This window comes from Girardinichthys multiradiatus, chromosome 2 (assembly GCF_021462225.1).
Source record: "Girardinichthys multiradiatus isolate DD_20200921_A chromosome 2, DD_fGirMul_XY1, whole genome shotgun sequence".
Lineage (NCBI taxonomy): Eukaryota > Metazoa > Chordata > Actinopteri > Cyprinodontiformes > Goodeidae > Girardinichthys > Girardinichthys multiradiatus.
In genome coordinates this window covers 45066134-45088631 of record NC_061795.1, presented here as the reverse complement: position 1 = coordinate 45088631, position 22498 = coordinate 45066134, and the positions used below count along the sequence as shown (strand labels likewise).

The 22498-nt window shown below is 40.2% G+C and overlaps 1 long non-coding RNA gene across 4 annotated transcripts; it reads right to left on the bottom strand.

Moving 5' to 3' along the window:
• Positions 1 to 379: 379 nt before the first annotated feature.
• Positions 380 to 21137, bottom strand: LOC124879847. Of its 4 annotated transcripts, none has more exons than XR_007041138.1 (6): positions 21029 to 21137; positions 20774 to 20909; positions 19015 to 19113; positions 7032 to 7181; positions 1455 to 1556; positions 380 to 545 (listed from the first exon to the last, which is right to left on the bottom strand). It is a non-coding gene; the product is annotated as an uncharacterized LOC124879847 (long non-coding RNA). The 4 variants fall into 4 exon arrangements; XR_007041136.1 differs by having other exon boundaries at positions 20995 to 21133; XR_007041140.1 differs by lacking the exon at positions 19015 to 19113 and having other exon boundaries at positions 20995 to 21133.
• Between the last annotated feature and the right edge of the window lie 1361 nt (positions 21138 to 22498).

Here is a 22498-nt window from a genome sequence, read left to right as displayed (position 1 = left end):
GATCAGTCCAACTACACCCACTCATTACTTTATTAACCACAACTGTTTAATTGCTTTTAAAACACTAACTCAACTCACTGCTTTTAGGCATCTAGATGTGGTTTTGCTGACGTTCAAACTGGAGAAGAAAAGTGATTTAAGTCACTTTAAACATGACATGGTGTCGGTGTCTGACTGGTTTATTTCAGAAACATTCAATCTAATAGGTTTCTCCACATCGAGAGGAGCCAGTTGAGGTGGCTCGGGCATCTATATTGGATGCTTCCTGGACGCCTTCCTCGGGAGGTGTTCCAGGCACGTCCCACCGGGAGGAGGCCCAGGGGACGGCCCAGGACACGCTGGAGGGACTATGTCTCTCGGCTGGCCTGGGAACGCCTTGGGCTCCATCCGGAGGAGCTGGAGGAGGTGTCTGGGGAGAGGGATGTCTGGGCGTCTCTGCTGAGTCTGCTGCCCCCGCGGCCCGGTCCTGGATAAAGCGGAAGACGATGAGTACAAGTACGAGGTTTTTTCTATCCATCACCATCTTGACGTTCACAGAGAATGGCCTGTAAAAGAGAAAATATGCAGTGAACAGAAAGGCCTTGTCGATGTCAGAGGTCAGGGCAGATTGAGTTTAAGATTTTAGAAAGGTGCCATTAGTTCAAATGCTTACTCAATAAAACCAAGGTATGAAAAAAACAACTGTGTGATGCTATCCCTTTGAAATGGACCAATATCTCTGAGGAATGTTTCCAACACCTTGTTAAAGTAAGGCAGTTTAGAAGCAGGTTGTCAAAGGCGTACCTAATAAAATGTCAGCTGAGTGTTAAGTGTAAGCTTTACTATACAGTTGGTGGATTTGATAGGATATTCTCATTTAGTGCAGAGTTTCTCCATATGGTATTTCTGAAATGCCGCGACAGGACTTGTAAAAAAAAAGTTATGGATGGGATGGGTCTGTCATTTGTGAGGAGTGTGAAGAGGGCAAGACTACGTACACAACCCTGCGGGACCCCTGAAATCAGAACCAGGGTGTTATGATTTGGGGTTGTTTGGTTTTTGGTTTCTGGGTTTTTCTTATATTTCTCTCACAGTTTTTGAATCATGGTTCTGTTTATTATTTTTCTGGTCATGTTTTAGTCTTGTTCATGTTTTGTCAAGTTTGGTTTTGGTTCTGGTCATGCTTTAGTTTTTGTTTGTATTCATGAGTCTCTGTTCTTGCTCCAGCCACGTTCTGTTCTGTCTGTCAATTATCGTTATTCGGTTCACCTGCTCTAAGCTAATCTGTCTCCTTGCTCCACCTGGTTTTCTCTCCATATATACACACCTGTTCAGTTAATCATCGCAGAGTCATTTCCTAATCACGCCTTGTTTGTTTGGATCATGCCTTGCCTATCTTGCCTGCCCGTTTGTTATTTTGTTCCTGCCTCTTACTGAGAGTGAATTTTTGTTAATTAAATCTTTTTTGCACTTACCGACATGGTGCATTCTAGTCTGCATTCTGGGGTCCTCTATCTCACAAGTCCTAACACAGGGTTGAGGAGATTTTGTTGTTGTCAATCTTGACATGTTGTGGTCTGTGGGTGACACACTTGGTTAAGGAGGGGCTGTTGAGTTAAATGCAGAGCTAAAATCAAGAAAAAGCAACCTGACATACAGAGTGTCTAAGTGTACACAAAAATTTCAAATTGTCAGGTTTATGTGAGATAAAATCCATTAAAAAAAAAAACATTTAAAAGCTGCAGTACTGTGATTGCACAGGTAACCAAACACAAATATTTAGTTTTATGCAACATTTATTTACATTTCGATTTATAGTCTTTTTTGAATATTCACATAAAATCACCCATCCAGCCACTGAAGCCCAAATACCAGAGGAGAACCTGCATGGACGGTGAGAGAACATGCAAGCTCCATGCAGAAAGACCTCGGCCAGGAGTCAAACCCAGGACCTTCTTGCTGCAAGGCAACAGCACTACAAACTGCTCCACCATGCAGCCCCCTCCTCTCATAACTTAACCCTGGTCCTCCGGTTGTCCAAGTAGGGTATTTAGGATTTTTGCTCATTTGCATCCTTTGCTAAAGTCTTAGGTCTTTTGTTTCACTGTCTGACATTAAATCAGAATAAACGTTCCATGTTTCATGTCAGTTAGAAGAGAATGCTGTATTGCTAAATGCCAGAATAATGAGAACATTTGTTTTAAAATTTTTGTTTCATTGAGATGTTTAAATACATTTGCCTAGGTCACTTTGTCGAAGAACACCTTTTCAGCTCTGTCCACAACTTTTCAATGAGATCAGGACTTTGTGATGGCCACTCCAAAACATTCACCTTTTTCTCCTTAAGCCACTTTGTAAATAATTTGTTGGTTTGAAAAGGTCATTGTTCATTTAGAAGACCAATAATATATGCCCAAGCTTTAACATGCTTGCCAAGATGTCTTGAGATGTTGCTTCAGTATGTCCACATAACGTCCTTTGCTCATGAAGCCATCTATTTTTTGAGGTGCATCAGTCCCTACTACAGTAAAACACCCCCACACCATGATGCTTCCACCTCCATTCTTCACAGGTGGTCATAATGTCGCCATAATGTCACACAAGAAAGCATTGTGTTTGAAGGGCTCCCCTACATCCTGGGGTGTGCAATCCCTTAGGCTAGATGTTTTGTAATAACCTGTTAGAAGCTTACAAAGCCAGTCCTTATCGGGGCTTTCCTAAATTGTTTAAAGGCTTAGTACGCATAGGCCCTGATCTTCAAAGATCCCAAATAGGGGGCACTAAATTGCTTGTACAAAACAAATGCAAATGCAGTAAGTGGGCATACGTGTGCAACAGATAACAGGTGCAAAAAAAGTGCAGACCGCCTTATTTAAATGAGGAAATTGCATGTGCTGGCTGCTACTGCCCCAAGCAGAACAAGAGGAAAAGCGCACAACAGCTGTGGAGCTTGAAACATGCAGGGGTTGTTGCGCTGCATCATTGTCAATGATCTAGTTGATGATTTTTCCTTCTGTTCTGTTCTGCTCCTGCTTTTCTGGACTGTCACAGTTTGTTAAACTTTGTCATCGCTATTCACAGCAGCAGGTTTGTCATTGCAGCCTCTGCCCTGATGAGATTATCTCTTCTCTCTGTTCATTTGCCCAAGAGCCTCTGAATGCGTGATTACAAATGCAGAAGGCTGGGCTTGAAGTTGTTCTGCAAGCAAATGTTTTATGTTTGTCTTTCGAATGGACTCAGTAAGGCAAATACTACATCTTGATTCGCCTTTAAGCTAAATGTTAACAGGTTATTGCACAGGAGGGCAGAGCTGTGTCCAGAGTGAAGCGGCCCCTTCGCCATCAGTGCGCACACGGGGCAGCTGGTCAGTGCTGCGTCTGGGCTGACAATACCTCAGGAGCGCCCATGGCTTGTTACCTGTGTTGCTTGACGTAACTCGCAAGAGTTGCAGTTTAGAAATTGACCAATCAACATCAAAACTGAAAAAGACAAATATGTCTGTCATTTAATTTATTTGAGGTTTGTCTCCCTTGAACTTTTTTTTCGGAGACTCACTGTGTTGTTTTTTGAGAGTATTTGTTTGACGACATTGGATTTTATCATAAACTGTGTCCTATCATCAGCCTAAAATTAATATTAGCAACATAAATATAGTTTGTGGTGAGAGTTGGCTATCTGTATGTTAATTTTAAAAACATAACATCACATAACTGTCCAGCTAATAATGTAAATTGAACATTTATGTACATTAAAATAAACTATTGTCCAATGATTGTACTGAATCCGTTTTATTTGTTTTGCCACTATTTTAATGACGTACAACGTGTTTGATTGTTTAAATTGTTTTTATCTGCCTTATAATGTCTTCATTTCTTTCCTATTAATTATATTATCAACATCACAGCACAGTGGGTCATTTACAAGATATGCAATTACAGTTAACAGGCTGTGCGCGCTTGATCAGTTATGTGCGCACGTCTTCATGATCAGGTTTGTGCTTCAGTAGAAGGTCTCACTGACAGCGATGGTGCACTGGAATGATCCAGATGCAAGAAAAAAAAAGTGTTGCAAAGTTTTATCATAGCAGAGATGTCTAATCAGACCTTAGATCATCCTACATAGAATCCTCTATTCTCATCTATGTTTATTATTTTTATTTTTGACCATCCAATTCTGTTGACATATGTACAGACAATTTTCTCTCCCATCTGTATAGGCATAGGTAGAATGACATCTGTCATTCTACCTATGCCTCCTTCTGGCCACAGTGACAGCAGACATATTTGCATCCCAGTTAGCACCTGCATTTCAAACATGTTAAAAAGATGCAAAAATAGCACCGTCATCTGTTTCAGGTTGGATAAATGACATTACAGGTGGTAAAGGATTACATTTGCATATCCTCCTCCCATAAATTTGCATGTTAGGGTCACTTCATGTGTTTTGTATATTCATGAAGGCAAACATACTAAAAACCTCTTGCCTGCTGTTTTGCTAATTTTACACAAGCAATCAAATTAGCATCTTGTTTGTAGATCAGCTTTGCAGACATAAACAGGTTTGCACATGGTTTTGTACACACAAACCTTTTGAAGATCAGGTCCTTAGCGTTTGTGAACTTTTAACTTTAAAGAATTCAATAAAGAAAATCTCTGTCTCAGTATTCTGTTCTTAAGCAAATAGAAATTATTCTGGTAGTCCTAGCTGACCAATACCAGGAAACTTTGGTATAATTAATGTCAGACAGTGAGAAAGAATTGTTGTCCTTTTAAACAATGCATGTAAATATTTGGTTTCAGCTGTATGTACACCACGGTACAGGGAAAAATATAAAGATGGATAAAAATATCCAGGCCTGGCTAAAATATTCCAAAAGCTGTTGGGAGAACTGAAGACACCAAACTGAACGTTTTGGGACACATTTCCAAAAAGGTCTGTTTGGCAAAAGAAAGAAATTTGCATCATCAAAAGAACAACATGATCGGTGTAAAACATGCTGGTGGCAGCATCATTCCCTGGGGTTGCTTTTTATTTTAATTTCTTTTATTTCAAAAACTTGGCATTTTAAACTTCTGAGAACCATTCTGTGTACAGGTCCTTCTCAAAATATTAGCATATTGTGATAAAGTTCATTATTTTCCATAATGTCATGATGAAAATTTAACATTCATATATTTTAGATTCATTGCACACTAACTGAAATATTTCAGGTCTTTTATTGTCTTAATACGGATGATTGTGGCATACAGCTCATGAAAACCCAAAATTCCTATCTCACAAAATTAGCATATTTCATCCGACCAATAAAAGAAAAGTGTTTTTAATACAAAAAACGTCAACCTTCAAATAATCATGTACAGTTATGCACTCAATACTTGGTCGGGAATCCATTTGCAGAAATGACTGCTTCAATGCGGCGTGGCATGGAGGCAATCAGCCTGTGGCACTGCTGAGGTCTTATGGAGGCCCAGGATGCTTCAATAGCAGCCTTTAGCTCATCCAGAGTGTTGGGTCTTGAGTCTCTCAACGTTCTCTTCACAATATCCCACAGATTCTCTATGGGGTTCAGGTCAGGAGAGTTGGCAGGCCAATTGAGCACAGTGATACCATGGTCAGTAAACCATTTACCAGTGGTTTTGGCACTGTGGCAGGTGCCAGGTCGTGCTGAAAAATGAAATCTTCATCTCCATAAAGCTTTTCAGCAGATGGAAGCATGAAGTGCTCCAAAATCTCCTGATAGTTAGCTGCATTGACCCTGCCCTTGATAAAACACAGTGGACCAACACCAGCAGCTGACACGGCACCCCAGACCATCACTGACTGTGGGTACTTGACACTGGACTTCTGGCATTTTGGCATTTCCTTCTCCCCAGTCTTCCTCCAGACTCTGGCACCTTGATTTCCAAATGACATGCAGAATTTGCTTTCATCCGAAAAAAGTACTTTGGACCACTGAGCAACAGTCCAGTGCTGCTTCTCTGTAGCCCAGGTCTGGGGAATGCGGCACCTGTAGCCCATTTCCTGCACACGCCTGTGCACGGTGGCTCTGGATGTTTCTACTCCAGACTCAGTCCACTGCTTCCGCAGGTCCCCCAAGGTCTGGAATCAGCCCTTCTCCACAATCTTCCTCAGGGTCCGGTCACCTCTTCTCGTTGTGCAGCGTTTTCTGCCACACTTTTTCCTTCCCACAGACTTCCCACTGAGGTGCCTTGATACAGCACTCTGGGAACAGCCTATTCGTTCAGAAATTTCTTTCTGTGTCTTACCCTCTTGCTTGAGGGTGTCAATAGTGGCCTTCTGGACAGCAGTCAGGTCGGCAGTCTTACCCATGATTGGGGTTTTGAGTGATGAACCAGGCTGGGAGTTTTAAAGGCCTCAGGAATCTTTTGCAGGTGTTTAGAGTTAACTCGTTGATTCAGATGATTAGGTTCATAGCTCGTTTAGAGACCCTTTTAATGATATGCTAATTTTGTGAGAGAGGAATTTTGGGTTTTCATGAGCTGTATGCCAAAATCATCCGTATTAAGACAATAAAAGACCTGAAATATTTCAGTTAGTGTGCAATGAATCTAAAATATATGAATGTTAAATTTTCATCATTACATTATGGAAAATAATGAACTTTATCACAATATGCTAATATTTTGAGAAGGACCTGTATTTGGATGCTCCAGCTGGGATAGAGCTTTGTGAAGCACAAATAAAATGGCCTGTCTTCCTGCAAGGCAGACTGATGGTTGTCAAGATGATTCTTGATGTGGAATAAATTATCCTCCCAAAGCACTTTGTGACAACAGAGTGCTTTGGATGGGGGCACAATAAAGGTGAAAGATGCTGTAGGTTATAAACGCCACATCAATGGGAGGTCAGTCACCTCGTCTGTTGTCTGGTTCTTCCCTCCATCAGGAGTCTGGGTGTGATTTTTGGAAGCTCATTTGATGTGACCAGGAAGTTTAATGCAGTAAAAAAACAAATACTTTTCCATCCCAGCCTTCCCTGCTATAGTGAAGCCTTATCTATGTTTTAAAGACCTGGAAAAAAAAATGTATTACCTCAGGTTAGAAGGCTGAAGGTTTTGGGGACATCTCCCAGGGAGAGGTGGTCTGTTTCTAAAGACATGTTTGGAAACTCAGCGCACACTTCAGGAATGAATCAGGCCAACGTCACTCTGTGGTTTAAACTGCATTCAGTTAATGGCCATCCTGGAATATTCGGGAGAAAACAGGAATGATTCACTACCTGTTATTGAGGGAATGAGAGCCAATTATTCATGACTTTTCTGCTGTGTTCACAGTACATATAAAAAAACCAGGAAATCACAATTTCCTGCAGTTACTCACAGGATAATTATAAGAATCTAAGGAAAATGTTTTTAGGTATAAATTAACTAAGTAAATACATGTGTTAGTTAAATAATCTATTGTCATTGCATAGTATAAATAAATAATATACATACGTTATGTATGTAGATATAAAAACAAATAACATAAAGGTTGATAAAAAATATTATTAATTTTTGTGAGCTTCTGTTGTTTGCTCTGTTGAACAATCAACACTAGGGAAGCAAAGCTAAATATAAAAAATACAGAAATAACCCAAAATACAGAACTCAGACAAAGTAAATCACAAAATAACCTAAAAACCCTTAGCTGCAGCTGTAACTGTATTGAAAGGTGGTTCTAATTGTCTCAGGGTGACTGAATGCAAATCCACCACTTCTTAAAATCTTTGAAAACAGTCACCTTCAGCTAAAGATGGTTGGAGATAGATAAACAGATGCATGCCACACTTTTCAGCTTGATTTGTAAAAGAAAAATTGAAAACCATGTTTTATTTTCCTCTGACTTTACAAGGATGTCATATGTTGTGTTGATCTAACAAATAAAATCCTATTTGAAACACAATGAAATTTGTCCCTGTATGGTGACAAAGTGCAAATAAGGATTTTGGAAAGAATTGAGTTTTCCTGTTAATGATATGGAACACCCTAGTGGTTGCCCTAATAAATAAAGCTTCTTGATAAAGCTAGACAAAATGAATTCTGTGAACCAAAGAAACATCACCAAGTGCTCAGCGCTCCTAATGCTATAGATTTGCCATCTTATTAAATATGACACGAGAATTGTAGAATAGTCTTAGTGCCGTTGCTGTGGTAAGCGCTGAAATTTAGTTCATACTTGCAGGGGGTTACAAACATAAATCTTGCTCTTAACTTTGTCACTTCTTTCCACAGGCATGTTCTCGCTTAAACAACCTCTTTAAATCTGGCTGAAAATAAAAATCACTAACATAAGCTGGAATCCTACACTTTTTACAGAAAGCGCACTGTTTTTTATTGTTGCCAAAATTAAATATTGAGACACAAAACAGAACAAGGTGTGTTTTTAACTTGCATAAATCATCATTAGTTTGGCAGTTTTTCTTTCGCTTCCTATTTAGTTATCAAACAGTCTTTCCGCTGTTTTGTGTCTTTTTTTGTGTGTTCGAACTGTTCTAGCGTTCTCGTCCCCCTGGTTTTTATTTCTGTCTAAGATCATTTTTGTGTTTTTCAACTGCAGCCCACAGACCACTTTTGACTTGTCAGTTTAAGTGTCTGACTACCCTCGCTTGTTTGACCCCAGGGTGCGGATTTCACATTAACCAACAGAGGGGACTAATCTTACCCTCTATGAAGGTTATCTCGTACATTTCAGGCACATGCTTCACTGTCTCATATTTGCATGAACGACTTTATTAAAATCAGGACCTCATTCTGTAGAGTGGATGCATTTGCTAATTTGTCACCTGGAGGTGCAAAGTTGTTGAGATGGTGAGAAAGGTAGAAACCTTTCAGTGCTCAGTGCCCAAGATCAGCAAAGGGTGGGTAGCCTCAGCTCTTGGAGGCTCTGCGTAGGGTCTACCTAGCAGCCCTAGGTAGACCCTACGCAGAATAACTACAAGCCCAACACGGAAGCAGGTCAACAGTGAAGCACAGGAGAAACAACCCCCAGGTCACAGACGGGAGGCAAGGAAAACGGGGAGAGACGCAACCTACCCAACCTCCAGTGCAAGTCAAACCCTGAGCCTGGTCACCTCGGCAGCCAGGTGCCTGAATAAGGCCCTGGTACCAAGGAGGAGTATCCCGCCCGGAGCCCCCAACCCACAGACCGGACATTAGCAAGCTGCAGCGGCTGGAACTACAGGGCATTGTACTATCCTGTCTGGGAAGATGGCACCAGGGAGGTCAAGCAAACAGGATTTACACCACTAAAGCATTGAGTATGTATACTCCAGGCAAATGAAATGGGGGTCAGGCCAGACCATGCATCATTTCACTAATAACATCTTAGAAAATGTAGTTATATTTATTTTTTATTTATTATAATCTTTATATTGATCGCCTGTTCCTTCTCTCTATTTGTGTCAGACTGATTAGACAGTAGTTATATATGAGGAATCTTTGGGTTTATTTACATCTGTTAAACTTCAGAGGTTAAATCTTAGCTGTGCAGAATTAATAAACAAATCTTAGTTCTATTTGTAAGCAAGCTGTGAATCAATTATTACACCAACATGTTTCTAATTTTGTGCAACTGACATTATTTTCCCTGCCACTATAACATCTGAATGTGTTTTTTTTTTTACAGAACATCTACACGGTTTTAGCAACGTTGAGATGTAAACTTGAGTTATATTGATGTTACCCATTACAGCTGACTGTTGCCCTACAGCCTATTGGTTGTTTTTTGCATGTAGATATACAACAGCATCATCTGCATGTACCTTATAAATAATATGAGATGGACAAAAATCAGAAGAAATCAAAAAAATACATGGTAAAAAATAGGGAATCCAATTTAGAACCCTGAGGAACACCAGCAAGACTAGCAGCCACTTCAGAATACATGTCATACATGAACAAACAGTTATCTTTACTCAGGTATGATTTTTTGTTGTTTGTGTTGGTTCAGCTGATGACCACAACATTGATTTTGGATCTGTCCATTGCACATGCAGGCGACCATAGAAATCAAGCCGACAGATGTGTTAAACATACTGAGACTATTTGGGGGAAATGCTGCACAAACATTTTAGCAATGTGAAACACAAAGAGTCATTTCAGAGCTGGAGTGCCCTCGGGGGTTGGAGGGAAAGTTACAGACAAGCTGCAGGGTTTGCTGTCCTTAGGCTTCAGCAGCTGTAGTTGGAGGTTGGTGGTGGAGGGTGCGGTTCTGGGAAAAACATCTGTTTTTGTCTGTTGGTAAATCCATATTGTTCTGTGCGGTTAGGCTTTCTCTGCCCAAACAACCAACCACCTCCACCACCACTGACACCTGCACACACAAAACTGGTCACAGTTGCCATGTAAGGTTGCTGTGCTCCAATTAAACCCAAACATGGGACTTTACAAAGTATGCCTCTTAGGTCGAAGTTTGCCTTTGGTAAACAAACAACTTGTTGATGTTGCTATAGAGATAGCTGGTGACATTGTTAAAGTTTCTCTCAAAGTTCACACAACATATTTCATAAGACCAATGCAGCCTCAAGGGGGGACAGGGGACAGTGTCCTGACAAAACTCTTCTGCCACATCACAGCTTCCTGGCTTTCATCCTGCCACAGCTGTTCCACATCTCCACTGATTTGCTCTTCATGCTCCTTTGTCCTTTTCCACCCCTACCTTAGTGTTTAAGCTCCTGGTTTTCCACTGTTTGTTGCTGGATTCTTCTGTTACCCTGTCAGTCACACTTCCTGTGCTCCATATCCTGCTTTTTCTGCGATTCCCCTTGTAAGTTCTCCTTTTTGTTCATCATTAAAGAACATCATGACACAGTCGGTGGATTTGAGGCAGTTAGTGATCGGTGGAGGAGCCACTCTTGTTAGAAATGATTTTAATCTGCAGTTTGCAGTTATTTGTGGACATATGTCAAGATTTACAGTGTAACTTTCTTCAATGGGTAACTTTCCTTTGGGTGTAAAGTCCCTCAGCCTGACTCAGTCTGGCTCCATCCACTGCAGCACACTCTCATCCTTCTTGACCTTGGTGCCAATTTTAAGACTATCCCACATCATATTCTCCTCAACTCTCTAACCTTGTATGGTATTATCAACCACCTTCCTGACTTGCATCAAAGCTTTCCAGATGCATCCAATCCGTCTGGTTAAAGAACCAGCAGTCCTAACCCTCCCTAGTCACCAATGGTGTGCCACAGGGATCTGTACTGGGGCCCCTCCAGTTCCCCATCTACCTTCTCCCTATGGACAATATTAATCAGAAAATATGGGACTCATTTCCACTGTTACACAAATGACATCCAGCTGGACCTCTCCATTAAATCCACAAACACAATTCCCCCCTCTACCCTCTTGGATTGCTTGCTTGATATTTAAACTCGGTTAATCCACATTCTGCTCAAGCTTGATGGAGATTAAACAAAACTACGACTTGTGGGTACAAAATATCACTACTCTCCAAATTTGACAGTTTTCGTAACTCCCCTCAGGTCAAGAGTCTCAGCATCACCCTCTCTTTTACAAGGGGCGACGGTGGTGGCAGTGGTAGGGGTTTGTGCTGTAACCAGTGGTTTCCCGGTTTGAATCTCCTCTCTGTCTGTCTCAGTCATTGTGTCCATGGACAGGAGACGTCACCTGCCTTGCCTGCTGATGGTGGTCAAAGGGCTCAATGGCACCCGTATATGGCAGCCTCAGTTCTGTCAGTGTGCCACAGAGCAGCTGTAGCTACAATGTGGTCTACACTGTCAGTGTGCGAATGGGGTGATGACTGATTGTAGTGTATAGCGCTTTGGGGTCTCTTGGGACTTGATAAAGCGCTACACAAGTTCAGGCCATTTACCATTTTACAGCACGTATCAATAACATCACCCGGCCAATTAATTTGATCTCTGTAAAATGAATCGCCTCTGCCCATCGCTCACTCCTAGAATAGAATAGTTTTTATTGTCATTGTACTGGGGGGTACAGCGAAATTGAGGGTGTTCGCAATAAGCTACCCTACACCACAATAGGATAAATAAAAAAAGAAAAAGGGATTTAAAAAGGATTTCTCTTTTAACAAACTTGGGTATATGGATTTTTTTGCAGCACTATTGGCCTTTATTTTGTTATTTTTGAAAGTAGGCAGACAGAAAGTGATGTGGAGAGAGGGTGGAGACATGCAGCAGAGACCCCTGGGGTCGGGACTCGAACCGAGTACAGCCGCATCAAGGACTAAAACCTCTGTACATGGGTTGCGTGCTTTGCCGCTACTCCATGCTTCACGCCCCAGATGTATGGATATTTAAGATAAATTTTGACAACACTGTAAATTTCAAATAACACAAATGAACATTAAACAATAAAAACTGCAATTCTGATAAAACAAATTAGGACAACCATATATTTATTCACACTTAAAATGGCAAAAATTACATGTATCACATAGGGAACACTGATTAAGGCATCTTACTCAGTATTCTGAATAAGGTTTGACTATTTAAACCTGAGACATTTAGATTGGTGGGCTCCTGATTGCTGAAGCGAGAGTTAAGACCATGGTGAGGTCCAAAGAGGATTTAGAAAGAAGATTGTTGGAGCTTAAGAGACTGGAACAGTGGAATGGATGGATGGATAACAATCAGGAAGATAAACAACCCTGCAATGTAACTTTTACCTCTCTTTCAGTAGTTCCTGAACCTTTCAGGGAGGGAGACTTTGTCAGACGAACATCAGCAGGATCAGTTGGTCAGATTTTCTCTACAGACGGGATGTCTACTAGGAATCTTTGACGGTTTTTGAGCAGAAAAAGAGAAATGTTTTTACCATAATTCTTTCTCTTTCTTGAACCAGGCAGATGTTATTCTAAATGCTTTCAGTGGTTCAATAACTTAATAACGTATGAGGAAGCCAACAGTTATGACAAGGAACCTGTAAAATTAGCTTTTAAGGGCTGTTTGAGTACAACATCACAGCTTTATCTCTTCTCTGGTTTAATTTAATGTTTTGCTTTGCTGCCTAGTGGAGATGACGGAGTGGAAATATTGCTCCGAAGGAATGTGGCGGGCATTGCTCCGCTCGCCAGTGGGCTTTCCCGTCTGAGCTCAGCAAACACGTGTGGTTGTGGGGAAGGTTTGGCCTCCTGCTCTGAATTTTCTCCCTTAAAGTTGGGAAACATTTGGGAAACCTTTAATGGCGGTTTGACCATTTGAAAGCGGAGGAGGAATATTGATAAAAGCTCAGCCACGTTTACAGACAAACCTGCTGCTTTTGCCAAAAACAGAGCAAACAGCAACCAGGTGCAGCTGATAAAATGATTGGATTAACTGATTATCACCAGTTTGCAGAGAAACCTTAATAAAAACAGGAGGTCTGCTGCTCTGAAGCGTTCAGCTGTGTTAACACAATGACTTGGAGAAAAAACATCTTGTTGGGGTTTTATTCTGTTTTTATTATTATTTTATCATGAATAGCCTCATTTTTTATCATTGTTTCATTCTGATTTTATCTGGGGTTTATTATGGTTTTTATCCTTAATATATTATTGATTTTATCTTGATTATATTTCTGCTTTTTCTACTTTTGCACTGGTTTTATTCTGTTTTTATCATAATTCTCTCCCAGTTTCATTCTAAAATAATCCTGATTTTATCATCATTCTATCCCAAGTCTATTCTTATTGATCAGATTTTATTTTAAATTTAACATTGTTTTACCATTTTATAAACCAAATGTTTTCCATTTTTATGCTGTTTTATCCGGAATTTATTCTTAATATGGCTGGACTTTAACATTGTTTCAAACAGATTTTTCAGAGTTCATAATAATTTGATTTGTTTTGTTTTTCCTGGTTTGATCTTATCCTGTTCACATCCTAAATTGATGAAGTTTTTTTCTGGTTCTTTTCTGATCTTATCCTGGTTTATTTTGATATTGTTCTGATTTTGTTATGTTATGTTGTGTTTTTTTCCCTAGTTTTATACAAATTTGATGGTATTTTCCTGATTTTATCATTTGTTTAATTTCATGATAAGGAAGAATTTGAGTAGTTTGTTGCTCAGGAGCATACAGATGTGTGTTAACACTATGCAAAGAGAGAAAGACATCAGCAATTACCTCAGAGAAGCAACTGGTTCTGCTGATCACCCCGGGATGGGTTATAAGGCCATTTCCAAAACCATGAAGTATCATTTTACAGAAAAATCCCTGAAGACAGCTGCTGATCTTCTCAGGAATGGAAATCCCAACAAATTAAAGTTCAGAGTGTGTAATGACTCTAGGTTAAATAATTTCAGTTTTCCAAGTAAAAGTACCAGTAACAGAAATAAAAATATTTCTTTACTTGCACATCTTTCCTGCCATGTGAAAACTGGATTATTTAGAGTAAAGTACTGCCTCCATATAAATGTAATGTTCCTTAATGCAACAAATAACCCCAGTCATTACAAATATAAAAATGTTTTCATTTAGAAATACGAATTAATTGGTTTGAATAAAAATATCAACATAATGTAGTGGAACTTGGTTAATATCGGATCATCTTGAGTTAAAATAACCAGAAAAATCAGCCTCAGCAGTGAAGAGAAGCAGCTTCTTGTCTGTATGTTCCCGGCTGGATGGGGCGCATGCGCACCGAGAGCTCCGGATTTTACGTGAAACAGGTGAGTCAGCACGCGCGCGTGGTAACTCCTGTATCAAGCCGCGCGGGATTACTTCTGGTGAAAAAGTGACTTTAGTAAATAAAAGTAAATCTGTCCTATTTTGCTGATTTTCATTTCAGAAACAAATTTTAGACTTTTCACAGCAAAATGCAGCATTCTTAGCAGTTATGCTGTCTACATCATGTTACAACAGATTTACAATCTGGGCAAACTCTGACCTACAGTAATTTAAATTGCAGTTACATTAATTAACCACAAAATCAAACCAAAACGCCAGTACTCCATATTTAAATGACATGCAGTGCTGTGAAAAAGTATTTGTCCTCTTCATATTTGTTACGTTTTTCTTTTGTTACACTTAAAACATTCTGATCATCAAACTAATTTTAAAATCAGTCAAAAATAAGCAAAGATAATACAAATTTTAGTTTTTAAACAATGATTTTTTTCATTAAGAAAAAAGCCAGCAGGTGGAATTGCTTGGGGCCTTCAAGTGTTTTTTCTGCTGCATAACCAAAGTGTGATTGATCTTATGGCCAGATGTTCTTCTTTAGGGTTTCATGGAGCAGAAATTATGGTTCTATAAATTTTGGAAACTTATTCAAGTCCTGAAGATGCAAAGAAGCTCTGGACCATTACACTAACACCATTCATGTTAACCTGCACTATGATGTTGCTACTCTGAGATGTTGGGTTACAGTTTTGCCAGATGTAACAGGACCCACACCTTCAAAAAACATCCACTTTTGTCTGGTCAGTCCACAGAATATTTTCCCAAAAGTCATGGGGATCATCAACATGTTTTTGGCCTTTGTGTTCTTTTCGGTCATCAATGTTCTCGGCCTTGGGATGCTCTCCCAGAGGCCATTTGTGCTCAGTCTCTTCCTTATAGTTGAATCAGGAATGCTAACCTGCACTGAAGCCATATTTTAGATGTAGATGCTTTAGATTTCTGGGAGCTTCTTTGACCTCCTGGATGATTTTTGAATGTGCTCTTGAAGTACGTTTGATGGACTCCTGGGAAGCATTGATTGTGTTGAAACAAGCTTGCATGATCCTCTTTCTCCTGCAGTGCCATCTGCATGGTTTGACTGACACAGATGTTTCATTAGAAAAAAAAATCTAATTGGACTGATGGTCCACCACAGACATTGAGCATACCTATTTGGTTGTAGAGAGTTCTTTATAGTTTTTTGTAATGTGATACGTATGGTGATGTAGATTTCTGCTTTCTGCCCTGTTCCCACACCTGGTTCTAGTTACAGCTGCTAAGTGTCTGTCATTCACTCTCAGTTCATATCATGCAGGTTTGCTTCTGCCTTTTGTGAAATCTGCTGCACTTTGGTTTAAATGCAAGGTACATTTAGCTATATAGCACTCATGCTCACAAACTTCCAGCATCTACTTTGTTTTGTTTAAATAAAGTTCTTCAGTTCTCAATACCTGCTTGCATCCTGAGCCTTCTTTGATTAGGTCCTTTCCACTGTCAAAAAAAACAACTAAAAGACAAACAAACTAAAGCAGCTCAGCACCAAGACGTCTAGTTTGGTTGTAGTTTGTTCCCCATTCAGACCAGCGATGGGAATGTAAATGATATGATTTACAAGGTGTTAAACATCTAGAACGGCCACTAGACGGGATAAGTGATGTGTTACATGGTGTCATCAGGCAGTTACCAGAGCACCCAACAGTCCTCATTTAACTCTGCCATTGTGGAGCAGTTATTTATAGTATTGTCAGGTTAAGCGTGTTTGGAGTTGGGCTGAAGCATAGACAGGAACATAGGATGAAAACAGTGAATGGTTATGAATAATAAAATTGAAGGCTTGCAGGGGAGCACAAGGAGAACAGGTCAGGGAGCGTTCCTTCCTACAGCTCAAATCTTCATCCAGAAGATGCCGAACCGAATATATTGGAACAACTTCTGGCTGTGCACATTTGTCATTGTCATTTTCTAAATAAACTCATTTCCATTTTGAATCTCCTGAGTGTTTCGGCATGCATGCTGTCCCTGAACCACTGGTCCTACAAGGAGGGGTAATAAAAGTAGACTACTCCACCTTGCAACCTTTAGACATAATACAGATGGCCACAGGTTATGCAGAGGATAATCTTTGGTTGCAGTGAATGGCCCAAACTGCGAAGGAACAAAGTAGGTCTGACTGCATTGCATGTGCATCTGCGAGACCTCACTTAACCACTGATCCAGTCCCTTTATATCCAGAAGATGCTTGGGGGTACAGTTGCATGTTACAACTAACTAAAGAAGCCACACCAGCCAACTGTACCACGCTAGCTAGCATCTTTCCACCCATCCCAAACAATACCAAGACAGGACCATTCACTCCCCAGAGGCTGAATGGGACATATTCTTGTTTCAAGTTCACCTCAAACACCCCAAAGGTGAATGTAGGACAAATTCCCTCGGACTGGTGTAATACCGCTACATCTGGGAAAGTGATAGGACTTTGGGCACGATCAGGATTATATTACTACTGCGGAGGATATAGACTTCTCACTAATATACCAAATAACACCATAGGAGTATGTGCAATGGTCAGGTTGCAGGCCCCATTGATTTTAATTGGCCCTAATATTACCTCTGTGACATATCAACAAAATAAGGCACTGGCACTCACTCGTAGGAGGAGAAGACATATTATGAAAAGAAGCGCTTCAACCACTTTTGACTTGAGTCAGGGTTCCCCCACCTATATAGATGCAATTGGAGTTCCACGAGGAGTCCCAAATGAGTATAAACTTGCAGACCAAATATCAGTTGGATTTGAAAACATCCCTATTATAGCTGCCTTGTTCCCAGTAACGCCCAACAAAAACGTAGACCGCATTAATTATATTCATTATAATGTTTTGGGTCTGGCCAATCTAACTCGAGACGCTGTAGAAGGTTTATCTGAACAATTGGCCCCAACTTCCCTCATGGCAGTTCAAAATAGGATGGCATTGGATATGTTGTTAGCTGAAAAAGGGGGCGTGTGTGCCATGTTTGGAGATATGTATTGTACCTTTATTCCCAATATCCGGTGCAGTGTCAAAGGCTTTAGAGGGACTTAAGACCCTCTCCGCAACCATGCATGAACATTCTGGAATTGATAATCCCCTGGAGGAATGGATGTCAGGGATATTTGGACACTGGAAGGGTTTGATAATGTATTTGATGATTTCTGTTGCAGTATTTGTAGCTATAATGGTGACCTGTGGATGTTGTTGTGTACCATGCATTCGTTCTCTGATGGTGCGCCTCATCACCTCCACAATTGAGCGGAGGGATCCAAAGATAACGATGCCACTGTTGCAAATTGACCATAACCAGGATGAGGACTCAGAGTGTGAATTCATGGAAGCATTATAAGATTGATGAATGTTTTCTTAATGATTTTCTCATTTTATAGGTGGTACAGTAATATTTTTACTTATTTCTACTTATTCTTAGAAGTACTTGGTTAAAGGACATTTTAGGGTGTGAACTCTTATGAGAGTTCAAAAGGGGGTGTTGTAGAATATAAACTATCTATGTGTGTAACTGGAAAGTGCAGATAAAGGTCATAAATTGGTGAAGGACAGGAGAGTAGCGGATGGGAGTGAAGGAGACAGGAGAAGATGAGCTTGCTGGAAGTAACAACAGGAAGCACTCCTTATTTGGACATAAGGAACTGTTATGCTATACATCTAAGTGATATGATATATGTAAAAAAGGAAATGTTGAACACACCCTGGAGACTTAATAAAACAAGCTGGAAACAGAGAGAGAGCAGAGTTATTACTCGCAGGTATTGGCTGGGGCATCTTTCTCTCCCTCTGCGCAGAGGCGAACTTAAGCTGATTGTACTTTGTGTTTATTTCACTCTTTTGAAACCTGTGCCCAAATCAACGGACCCGGGGAAGCAGAGACGGCAAGGGTGACATGGAAGTGGATTTTCTCTGTTGTCCCATCCCAATCCCAGGCCAGCATAAAAAGAAAAAATCCTGTCCCATCCCAATCTTGGTAAATTGACTCCCACTCCCGTCCCACTTCCATTTAGAACGACTCCCACTCCTGTGCCACTCCCATTTTTGTTTTCTTCATTTAATCTTTTGGCAATTTCTTTCTTTGAAGGACCAGTTAGGTCCCTGTTTTTAGCTGTAGTAAAGGCCAGTTAAAGTAAAAAGAATAATAATGAAGAAATAATAAAATATCAAACAAGGAAACAGACCATGCATTGAATAAACAAAATGTACATAGTTGTATTTTACTCATTTATTAAGTGATTGTTTCCTTTGAACAGTGACATTACTTTTGTGTTTCAAGTTGCTGAAACAAAAGAAAAATCCACCTAGCAAGAGAACTGTACTTGGTGAACAAAAGTGCAAAAAGGCATTACCTTCACAATTTAGAAACGGTACCTCAATGGTTCACAGCCCTGGTCCTCAGGGACCCCTTCCCTGCAGGTTTTAGATGTTTGTCTGCTCCAGAACACCCGATTCAAATTCTGACATGACCTCCTATACAGGCATCAAGAATGGAGGGTCAAACTGGACAAAATTAATACAATAAAATCATCATTAAATAAATAAATGTTGTGAATGTCCCATCAGTGGAGTAAATGTAACATGAAAGAAATGTAACATTAAATGTGCCATTAAATTAAAGGTACCATTGATTTATTTAATGCATCATTAGAAACAATAAATGTACCATTATATCATGAAATGGACTATTATGCAATTAAATATGCCACTGAATAATTAAGTATAATTTTAAAGACGACATGACGTAATTAGTGGTACACTTAATATTTAATGATGTATTAAATAAATTGTACATTTAATGGTACATTCAATTTTTTTCTATTTCACAACATATTTATATAATATCTTCCCTCTGATGAAGCCTTTCTATACGGAGTCCACAAGGGGACATGGGGGAATTTTTCTCTTTTTGCGTTCTCACGCAATGCTTTGTGGGATAGTTTCCAAACCAGATAAGTGCAAAAATGAAACCAACACTACACCCCTTTTGAGATTTATTGAGTTTTATTTTGAAATCTGCCTTAAATAAAATTATCTTCAAATCAGACTAAAAGACAGTTTTTATCTACAAGCTGTCAAACTACTGAACAATAAAACAGTACGAAACCACATCTGTGACACTTTGTTTGCTTATTACTGCTGCATGATGTGTACTTTTTTTTTTGCACACCATTAGTGTTTTTGTTTTTATCGTGATTTGAACGGTTCTTCTTATCCTAAGCATTTAATCGTATTGTTGACTGCGTGTTAACCTGCATATGACAAATAAACCATATCAGTGCTGTTTGTTTTATGAGCAGTTTATCATCTGTGCTGTTGTTCCAAAATGCCGAATGCAAAGTATTGCGTGGAGACGCAAAATAAATAAATTTCCCCATGTCCCCTCACGGGCTTCCGTACCTTACCTCTTAAATCTTTAGAGCACATGCAGCAATTTTGTTGGTCAGATGAGACTTGACACATGTTGGTACTTTTGGTTTGATGAATGAAGAGAAGCAGGGTTGATTTAATCCAGAATCTGTTTTACAAGTGTCCTTTAATCACTGGTGAACTTGATTACAACTAAACACGTTTTACAAGCAGCAGACTGCGTGTTAAAACCGCTACATTCAACTCTCCTGAAGTTCGGTAATATTTACGACTTTCCTGTCAGCTCTATGAGTTTAATAGATAAGTCCTTATTTCTGACTTTACGTTACAAATCCAATTTTAACACGTCCAGTTCTCCACCTGCGTTTGTTCCCTCCATCCTGAACGCAGGTGGAAAACATCGATCAGAAGCCCTGTTGGCTTGTGGGTCGTGTAGTTCGTTTGACTCACATTATAGTTTAGGCTTCTTGGAAAAAAACTACACAATGGCGGCGTTGATCCAAGTTTTTTTTTTTCTTAAAGTTTATAACAAAGTCTCAGTTTTACATTTCCAAAGACAATTGATCCTAGTTTATTTCCCTCCTATTAGTTAGCTCCCGCTCCCGTCTAGTGCACATCATTGCCTCATCAGCTGGAGGCAGCTCGCCAGCACCTCTATGCCTGCGTGTTTTGCCCACTGTGGTGCTACTACCTGGCCATTAGTTTTGAACTCTTGAAGAAATCCTGACTAACTTCTTGTTTAGCTTGTTCTAGGAAGCCTTACCTCGCTCCTTGCTGGAGATCTTCTGAAGAAACCCTAGATTGTAATTTGGACTCTGGATATATTCCCCAGTTGGCTGCCGCTCTGGTAATCCATCTGTCCGGTAAATCGAACCTTGTCCGCCCTCCTCCTGGATCATCTGAGAAGCCCCAATCAGAATCAGCACGGCTGCACAGTTTCTATACTCTCAAACCTTCCCCCTCCACCCGAATAGTACGCCTCACCTTACTGACAGTTGTTTCCGCTACCTGAACTCACCTCCTCTCGTTTTCCTTTTCAGTTTGACGGCCCGCCGGGTCTCCTCGCTCTACGTACTTTCTGCATTATTAATAAATACCTTAAACGTTTCTCTGTTTTTGAGTGTTCTCTGCATGTGGGTCAAGTCGGCCTTAAAAAACGATGACATTTACAAATCCTGTCCAACCTGTATGTAACTAAATCCACTTAAGACAAGATATCTAATGTTCAAACCGAAAAACCTTATTGTTTTTTGCAAATATTCACTCATTTTAAATTATGAGTTGGCAACAAGAGACTGGGAAAGTTGAGGAATGCTAAAATAACACCTGTTAGGATCATTCCACAGGTGAGCAGGTTAATTGGAAACAGCTGAGTGTCATGATCGAGTATAAAAAGAGCTCAGTTATTCACAAGCAAGGATGGGGCGAGGTTCACTACTTTGTGAACAACTGCGTGAACAAATACAGGTCCTTCTCAAAATATTAGCATATTGTGATAAAGTTAATTATTTTCTATAATGTAATGATGAAAATTTAACATTCATATATTTTAGATTCATTGCACACTAACTGAAATATTTCAGGTCTTTTATTGTCTTAATACGGATGATTTTGGCATACAGCTCATGAAAACCCAAAATTCCTATCTCACAAAATTAGCATATTTCATCCGACCAATAATAGAAAAGTGTTTTTAATACAAAAAAACGTCAACCTTCAAATAATCATGTATAGTTATGCACTCAATACTTGGTCGGGAATCCATTGGCAGAAATGACTGCTTCAATGCGGCGTGGCATGGAGGCAATCAGCCTGTGGCACTGCTGAGGTCTTATGGAGGCCCAGGATGCTTCGATAGCGGCCTTTAGCTCATCCAGAGTGTTGGGTCTTGAGTCTCTCAACGTTCTCTTCACAATATCCCACAGATTCTCTATGGGGTTCAGGTCAGGAGAGTTGGCAGGCCAATTGAGCACAGTGATACCATGGTCAGTAAACCATTTACCAGTGGTTTTGGCACTGTGAGCAGGTGCCAGGTCGTGCTGAAAAATGAAATCTTCATCTCCATAAAGCTTTTCAGCAGATGGAAGCATGAAGTGCTCCAAAATCTCCTGATAGCTAGCTGCATTGACCCTGCCCTTGATAAAACACAGTGGACCAACACCAGCAGCTGACACGGCACCCCAGACCCATCACTGACTGTGGGTACTTGACACTGGACTTCTGGCATTTTGGCATTTCCTTCTCCCCAGTCTTCCTCTAGACTCTGGCACCTTGATTTCCGAATGACACGCAGAATTTGCTTTCATCCGAAAAAAGTACTTTGGACCACTGAGCAACAGTCCAGTGCTGCTTTTCTGTAGCCCAGGTCAGGCACTTCTGCTGCTGTTTCTGGTTCAAAAGTGGCTTGACCTGGGGAATGCGGCACCTGTAGCCCATTTCCTGCACACGCCTGTGCACGGTGGCTCTGGATGTTTCTACTCCAGACTCA